Here is a 9511-nt window from a genome sequence, read left to right as displayed (position 1 = left end):
TGTGATTTCATAGTCAGATCTCGAAAGAAAACAGAGTGAGCTTAAACACGCTTTTAAAATCCAAACTTATATGGCACGAATACATGCTGAAACCTAAAGACATGATTTTTCTACAACATAATATTACGTCTCGATGGAAAAGAAAGAAGAACAGGATCAGATATTACCTCTCGTGGGTGCGGTGAACGGGGACGTTGGGGCCTCGAATCTACTCTCTCGTCATGAACAGATGCAAACCTCGACACAACTGAGTTCGAAAACCTTTGTCACGGCTAAAGTCCACCGGGATGGAAAAGAAAATTTTGTAATAGATATTTAGAGCTTTTGAGGGATAATAACAGTGGTGAGAGTGAAGAAGTAGCAAAATCCTTTTCTCAATCTCTATCCAGGCAGCTAAGAGTATGAGAGAGTATTTATAGGAGAAAAATGTAGGGTTCTTCAAACTCTAAAATTCAAAATTTTGTAACCTAAGGAGTCACGGATTGGAGTTTCTAACCGGCAAAACAATGGCAGCAAGGGGGCAGCTTTGTTGGTGTTAGTGATGGACGTTAGTTTCACCAAAATGGTGCAACAAATCTGTTGCAATAGAAAGACAGAGAGAGGGGTAGAAAGGGGAAAGCCTTTTGATTTTTTCAAATCTCACGTGAAGGAGATGGTCAAAGCAGTTAACTCGATTTAAATGAGGAGTATTTTGGTATTTTTATTGTTTGGAAAAGACCTAGAATACATAAACATGGGCTGTTATGTCTTGAGCTAATTTGGGCTTACTTTGAGTTAAAATGTAAGCTATTATGGATCTTGTGATAGCTGAAATTTCCTCTTTCATATAAATTTCATTGGGCTTCTAACTTAATAACAAATGCAATATATTATTATGTGATGGCAATCGACGATTAATATGTAGAAAATAAAGTACTAATACTATAACCTTACCATGTATGTAATAATTAATATAATAGAAAATAAAGTACTAATAGTATAACCTCACCATTTATGTAGACACTAATAAAGTATGGATTTATAATTAATTTAACAAGTCGAATCTTGATATGAAATAACCACAATCTATTAAAAATGGTGATAAAATAATACTAGTGTTGTTGATAATAAAATAGTCAAGATGACAATAAAAAGGATAATAATATTAATAGTGAAAATAAAGTATTTAATTTATTAATAACATAGAAGCTCAAGAAAATGAATTGAAAAAAAAGGAAGGTCAAAATTGCGTGTCAACAAAAATTTCAGAAAAAGCGAAAAAATAAAAAAGTTGCAGTGAAAACATTGTTACCTCATTATGAACTCAACTTGAATTCGATATTTCAACATATGAATTCAAATATATATTCGTCGTTTAAAACGAGCTATGTGCACTGGTTTGGTATTGTTATTTTTCAAAGTTTTTTGATGAACTAGTTTTTAAACCTTTTTTTTTTTTTGTTAAAAATATGAATGTACTTTTTGAATTCAAATTTTGTTGAATTTGTTAACTGTTTGAATGAGATATGAGATCAGATATGGAATGGGAGGATATTTGCGTGAATCAGGGAACATTAAAACTGATTTTAATTTAAATTGAAATAGATTTTGTTTCCATAAATAGAGCACTTTCAGTTTTCTCAGCGTGTGTATTTCCGTTATATTTATACTATATTTAAGTCGACGTGTCTATTAGCTAAATATAGAGTCCTCCAGCTACGAATCGTAAATGTAGAACATGTAGTTATAAGTTGTTAGAAGGAGCTAAAAGGTAGCTGTTTGTGAAAATTTTACTTGATATTAGTTGTGTGAGGCTTCCAAACAATTTTTAGTCCACAAATTTTGGGTCCACTAAATTGTGAGACAAAAAAGAAGTCTCACACAAGTGAAACATAAAATGAAATTTCTCTGTTTTAACAGAATAAGCTCTTTAACGTGTTTTTTCCTAAACATGGCCTAATTATAATTAGAATAAATTGTGAGCTACTATACTTTTTGTGTAGTTTATAAATAGGAAAGCATATTTTATTTTGAAGAAATAAATTTATCTATGCTTTTCTTCTCACCAAATTTTAATTACTTTGGAAGTCATACCCCAAATATCTGTGGTTCTTTTGTAGATGAAAGATTAAAGAACGTGTAATAAACGCTTAAAACGATAATAAATGCCAAAAAGAGAAAAAGTTTATCGCAAGAAGGTTGTTTCTTTGGGCCCAAACCTATCATATGTTAACCCATACCATCAGAGAATTTTTGGCCCAGTGTCAGCTTCACGTGTAATTTGGATCTTTAAGTTGTCAAAATGCAAGGTGAAGTTAACCCCTTTTTTTGCGCGGATTGTCCTCCTTTTGTGGTCTTTAATTTTTGTCCCTCCAATTGGTGGCCTTTAATTTTTTGTCTTCCCTTAAAAAGGTAGTCGAAAATACTCCAAGGTTCTGGATTCAACCTCCCGCTCAGTCAAAAAAACAAATCGCAAGGTAAGGCTTTTGCAAAAAGTCTACCTTATGCGGCAGACTTTGTCTTAAGACATAACAAAAAGTTTGCCTTATAAGGCCTTTCTACCAACTCCGACATATATTCTATGTAACTTCGCCCGAATAGGCATAGGTTCATAGAAACCTATGCCTTGCGAAATTATTATTATTTTCAACTTTGCTGGGTTTCGAACCCAGAACCTTAGGGAATTTTCGGCCACCTTTTTAAGTGAAGGACAAAAATTAAAGACCTGTCCATATGAAGGACAATCATGCAAATTGCCCAAGTTAACCACACCTAAGGGCCCCACTTCAATAGGCGACAACCACTGGCATAAAGCCCAACTTCATCTTGGTCCTCTTTGGACTTTCATATAAGTTTAGGAAAAGGACATTGTGTTCACTCAGTCAAACTAATCTCATATTTAGGCCTCATTTGTTTGCTCTTAATGGAGGTCTGAATCTTAATTATTCAGATTCAGCCCATTAAGTGCATTTGTTTTGTTTTCTTAAAAGCCTCTTAATGGGTCTGAATAGATCTGAATGAATCAAATCTGTAACAGAGTCTTAACACCATTCAGACTCATTTAGAATAATTGATGGGAATTTTACATAAATGACTACACTTTGGGTGTTTAAAATTTGCCATAGCTACAGTTTCCCCACTGTATTCATAAAACGGCCTAGCTGTATTCATGAATACAGCGAATAAAAAAAATTCAAAAATTATTTTCAACGTATTCAAGTCATATGTATTCAACTCAGTTGTATTCACGTCAATTGTATTCAACTCAGTTGTATTCATTTATAGCTACTTTTACATTGTATTCACTTTATTGTATTTGAAAATTAGTGGTATTCAAACAACATAAATACAAAAAAAATTGTATTCAGCTTGCACAACTGAGTTGAATTTTCCCAAAAAAAATAACGAATACTGAATACAAAAAATAAAATTCACTGTATTCAGTTGTATACACTTCAAATTTACTGTATTCATTTTGTATATAAAAAGATCTCTTTCCAAAATACTTGCAATAAAACACTGTATACACTATATGTATACACTCCAATTTGAAATAAAATAAAAAAAAAAAAAAAAAAAAAAGCTCAATCAACTTTTATACTCCATCAACGTCAAGGTGTAATTCTACAGGCACCATTTGTGTGAAATAGTTTGTGAACTTTATTCAATTTATGGTGTGTGCTTTAAGGATTGTAAATACCCACAGTTTTGTTATTCATTTTCACTTAATATTCTCAAAGGTCTGATTGAGACATTTTATCAAACATATTGAAGACGCTTTTTTCCATTCACAATTGTAACAACAAGTAGTAAAAGATTTTCACATTGACAATTGCAACAAGAAGAAGAGTGTAAGAGCAATGAATAACCTGCTTTTGTGTCGTCACTTCTTCTCAAGCAAAAAAAATTGTCTTTTTTTTTTCTTTCCGATCTTCTGTTGTTATGCCTTGCAAATGATTTAATTTTGGGAACAGAAGGGAGGGAGAAGGGAGGAAGGAGAGAGAAAAATGTGGATACAAGGTTGATTTTTTATTTTAACCTATTTTGTATGTTTTAGTCCTGGAGTGTAATTGATATACATTTTTTAGCTATAAGGTGTAAATTAATTAAAGTATAGTTATTAGATAAAAATAAGGTCTAATGTTAGCTATAGCATGTAGATTTCCCATAATTTATTTCACAAAAGCTTTCACGCCTCCCCGCTTCTATTCTCGACAAAGGTTTTCTTTCTCAACCAGATGCTAATTTTTTCCTCTTGAACTGATAAGTTTTCATAATCTTTACAAGTATTTTGTCTACTACTTCTGACATTCACAATATTCTTGGGTATATTGATGTTTATCAAGAACTCTTTATTGCCACAAATATTACGCAAAGAAGGGAGCAAATCGTTATGTGCTATAATCCTATTCTTGAAATTATATGTAACAGCAAAATCATTTGCTGTAAAAATAAATTTTTGAAGAAGGTAACTTGGTTTGCTGTAAAAAAAAAAATTAGGACAAACAAATCGTTATATGCTATAAAAAATTAAAAAATAAAAATCGTTATATGCTATAAACCTATTCTTGAAACTGTAATAACAAAATCAAATTTCTTGATAATGGGTTATGGTCTTTTGGGTTTATATTAACTTCGACAAAACGATTTTGCTGGCTAAAGATGAGATTAAACAATAAACATTTAATATTTTTATTTATCTCTATTTTGTTACTTTTATATGCATCAATCATTAGCATTATTTTCTATCAAAAAATAAATTTATTTTGCTGAAATGAGATTTTTTATAAAAAAAATTATTGATATAATGTTTGATTCTAAATTTTATTTGACTATTATACGGATTATGTTTAAAAAGATAAATTATGCACATTTAGGTATTGAAAACAACCAGTCTTAATCATTCAGTGTTCAGAACTAGAGACAACATCTTAATATTCAGATGTGTATTCAAATTTAGATGTCTTAATCTTAATGCACATCTTAATATTCAGATGTGTATTTAGATTTAGACGTCTTAATCTTAATGAAAACAAATGAGGCCTTAATCACTATTTGGGCTTAATCCTACCAGGAGTCCAGTCGGCTCAAATTAATGCCAAAAAATGGCCGACCGGCCCAACAGCCCAGGCACTTTAAAAAAAAAAACACTTTTTTGTGGCGATTAAGTCGCTACAAAATGTCGCCACTAAAGGGCTACTACAGAAAAATCAGGCTTTTTAGTGGCAATTAAAAAAGTCGCCATTTAAATATCCCAAAACATGTATAATATGAGTATATTTAGTAAGAAATATCCCAAAATATGTAACATATATGTATATTTAGTAAGTATATACAAGAATGATACATTTTTATGAGCCCGTTTGGATGGGCTTATAAGCCCTTTTTAGCTTATTGTAGTGTTTGGCTATCAACTTAAAATGCTAAATTTAAGCCATAAAGTGCTTAAAGTCACCCAAAAATGAAAAGTTGGGAATCCTAACTTTTTTTTTGGAGGGCTTAAAGCCATTTTCGTTGACCATGGAAATTACTTTTATATCCCTTATATTTTATTTTAATTCCCAAAGTACCCTCTCAACTAAAGCCCTAAAATTCACGATCTATTCCTCATTTCCTCTACAATAACGCAACCTCCACGATCCTTGTTCATCATCTTCTACAATAAAGCAGCCTCCAAACCCAGAACTTTCTTCACTCCCACACTCACTCTCTTTCTCTCTCTAAAATTTCCCCAAATCGCTGAGTTCTTAAAAAATGTAAGGTTGTAAATCTAAAATCAATGTTGAAAATCGCTTGAGTTCTTCAAGTTTCTACTGATCTAAGGTATTCTTCTTCCTTATTCTTTGATTTTGCTCTACAAATTGTAATTTAGCTTTATTTCATCTTACATGTGGATTTTTTCTGCATACTTGTGTTTTTTCTACGCTGAAACTCTCAGTAGAATCAGTGATGATAAGCTCGTTGTAAATCACTGATTTTGTGTTTTCATTTTCATATCTAAGTTCGTTGGTTTCGAAGAAATTGCTTCTTCTGTTGCTGAGATATTGTGTTTTCGTACCTTTCATTTTTGATTTGCTTCGTGTGTAGCATTGCTTGAACAATTTTGTTTGAAATCGACCTTTGTTAATGCACTTTTGAAGTAATTGTTTGATTATCGTGGATATTACGGATTGAAATTATTGTCGAAGGTGATTCAATATTGTATTATAGTTTTACTTGTGCTACTGAGTCTGAGATTGGTGAAGCTATGGTGGAGTCTAGAAGAGTTTCATCTGTAGTTGAGTCTGATAGATCAGTAGACTTAGAAAATGGTAATGGTGAAACAAAGTTGCATGTTGAGAAAATTATTGAAAGAGATTGTAGGATTTGTCGTTTGAGTTTGTTGAGTTCTGGTACTCCTGAATCTGGTGTTGCCATTGAATTAGGATGTTCCTGTAAAGATGATTTGGCTGCTCCACATAGGCATTGTGCTGAGGCATGGTTCAAAATCAAAGGAAATAAGTGAGTAGAGCAAAACCTTAGTTTATTTTTCAAGTTTCTGCCCTTTAATTTAACCTATGGTCTCTGATTTTGATGCATTAGATTGCCTATGTGATTAAGATGCTTAAGTGATAGTTGTTGTTTAATTTTCTGATCTTCAAGTTGTACTACTTCTTGAAGTTGACTTCTCCCTATTTTAATCTTTTTCCCCATTTATATATTACAAAAGTAAACTGAGTCTAAGTGATAGGGGAAGTTTATAATCTGTTGTCTGCCAAGTGTTGTTTGTGAAGTGATATTGTAGGATGATCTGATTTTCCTTGGAAGCCAAGATCATAAGAGGCTTTAATTGTATAACTGTATAGAAAATTCTTTGAAGTATTTCTCTTGTCATCTTTAAATGCAATATGGATAAAACTCTACTTTACCTTTATCTTCATTTGTGTTAAAGCATTTTCAAACAAATATGACTGCAGTGTAAGTGCTTTTTAACAACAATGCAAAATACAATAAAAGACCTACATACACGTGTAAGTGTACATAGATCTACTGTACTAGTTTTTGAGTTCATGTAACATATGCGGAAATAAATGAGTTGAGGTTAGCATAGGATAAGGTAATTACTCCTATAAGGGAGATGAGTCTATGCTTTGAGCATGGGAAAGAAATTTGTTAGGATGGTTCCTTTTTTTTCGATGAAGTAAAAGATTTCATTCAAAAGGCATCAAGTAGATGCATAGCAAAAATTACAATATAAAGATGTATCTGCTCATCTACAACAGCTTACACTAACACTAGAGAGCAGATACAGTCTAAAAAATTTCACAACTAGTTACATGTGCTTGGTTTGAAACTCTTGGTTTTGAGGACATGAATAGGAGTTGTGATACCATCTAAACATCTTCTGGTCGTTTCTTTCCAGATGCACCAAAAAATACAATAAATTAGTTAGGACTATTTCATTTTCATTTTAGTACTTGCTTTTCTCATTTAAGCAAAAGAAACTGCATCCAAATGCTCTGTAATTGTTGATATTCGTAATTCGTATCATGCATAAACAAGGTTGCTGCTGCTGCTGTGGCTGCGACTGCTGCTGCTTCCACTTCTTCTTTATTATCTCTCTATTTTGGTATGTGTACAAAAAGTTGTGACTAGGGAATTGTGGTTGTGTGTTTAGTTATTGGGCTGCCAACATTATGATGTTGCAGAGTTCATGAACGTTTATTTCTCCTTTCTTCAGATTGTTTACATTCAATCACGCCGGAAACTAGTAAAGCACGAAGTAATGCTAAGTGGGATGATGATGCCAACATTAAATTTATAGATTTGTGTGAAAATGAGATTAGACAAGGACGTATACCACACACTCATTTAAATAGAGATGGATGGAATAATGTTGTTGAAGAATTCAATACAGCCACGAGAAGAAACTATGATAAAAAAAACAAATGAAAAATCATTGGGATAACATGAAAAAAGATTGGATTCTTTTTAAGAAGTTGATGAGAGGGGAGACAGGTTTAGGATGGGATGCCACGAAAAATACAATTATGGCAGATGATGATTGGTGGGAGCGAAAAATTAAGGTACGTCTCTCACATTTTTCTATATGTCTTTCTTTTTTCTTTCATTGATAAATTTCTTGGTTAGTTTAAAGTAGTTTTGATTTTTTTTTGTTACAGGAGGATGATCGATACAATAAGTTCGGGAAAATAGATCTTTCACTTATATGGTATCGCTATGATGTGTTGTTTTCTGATATTGTTGCTACTGGAGAAAGCACGTGCAGCGAATCAAGAACAAATGTCTGGCATTGGAGTAGATCTTGATGAAGAAGGAACAAATAATATTGGTGGCTATGACAAAGAACACTTTATCAATCCTAGTGATGAAGGGAATGATGAAAGTGATGATATACAGAATGTGGATTCTATTATGTTTCCTAAGCCGTCACTTAAAAGACGAGGTTCAATTGATGATACTGGCACTAGCAATCAAGTCAAAAAAAACAAGGCAAAATCTAGTGTGGCATCAATGAGAGAGGATATACACTCTCTAGTGGAGTTTATGTCTAGTAAAAGCACTGCTACATCTCCTTCGATAGATGATCCCGTCATCGATAAGTGTATGAATATGTTGGAAAAAATTTCTGATATTCCTGCTGGGAGTGGAAAGTACAACTATGTTTGCAATATGTTTCTTAAGAAGGATGTACGTCAACTGTTTCTTAAGATGGAAACTGATGAACCTCGGAAATCTTGGTTGGAGTATAACTATCAGTTACACCTTGAGAAAATGGGCTGATTGCGTGGCTATGGTTAAATGTTTTTATTGTTTAATGTTTGAACATTATGGTTGTGCGTGTAAACTTTACTTATTGCTTCTTGTTTAGACATTGCGGTTGTATCCCTAAATCTTATGGTTGTACGTGTAAACTTTATGTATTGTTAATGTTATGTTGACGTTGTGGTTGTATCCTTAGACCTAATGGTTATTGTTGTTGTGTTGGCTTTAATGAATGTGGGAACTTTATGTTTTGATGTGGTTGTTTTTCTTTGATGGAATAGTAATTTGAGATTTACAATGTGATTTTCCGAAGATAGATATAAGTGCATTGAAACGATGGAGTTTCTAAAAAATCTTGAAATTGGGTTGTTGGAAAAACTTTCATTCTTTACTAATTTGAGTCATTTCCATTTTCAGTTAAATGGAGAGTTGGGATATTAGCAATGTGGTATCTCCTCATTTAAGTGATTTGTTAGATGATGAAGATCAAGAACTAGAAGAGATTCGGAGAGAGCAAGATGAGAAGGAGGGGATGGCTTTATGTCATATAACAGGTAAATACATTTTGATGTATTGTGAAAAATACCTATGCAAAGAACCTTGTCGTACATCAATGCGCTCTGGAAATGAGTTTATTCAAGAGATATTACGAGGAAATGAGACTCGTTGTTATGAAATTTTCCGACTGAAGAAGGCGGTGTTCATTGATCTATCCAATGATCTAACTGATAAATATGGGCTTAAACCCACTCGTGGAATGTCTATA

At 32.6% G+C, this 9511-nt stretch overlaps 1 pseudogene; it reads left to right on the top strand.

Annotated features, from left to right (window-relative positions):
• The first annotated feature begins 6226 nt into the window (after positions 1 to 6226).
• Positions 6227 to 8763, top strand: LOC132624168 (L10-interacting MYB domain-containing protein-like; annotated as a pseudogene).
• The last annotated feature ends 748 nt before the right edge of the window (positions 8764 to 9511 follow it).

Source organism: Lycium barbarum, chromosome 2 (genome assembly GCF_019175385.1).
Source record: "Lycium barbarum isolate Lr01 chromosome 2, ASM1917538v2, whole genome shotgun sequence".
Classification (NCBI taxonomy): domain Eukaryota; kingdom Viridiplantae; phylum Streptophyta; class Magnoliopsida; order Solanales; family Solanaceae; genus Lycium; species Lycium barbarum.
The sequence above is the reverse complement of the archived record's forward strand: the minus strand, read 5'-3'. Positions and strand labels throughout refer to the sequence as shown.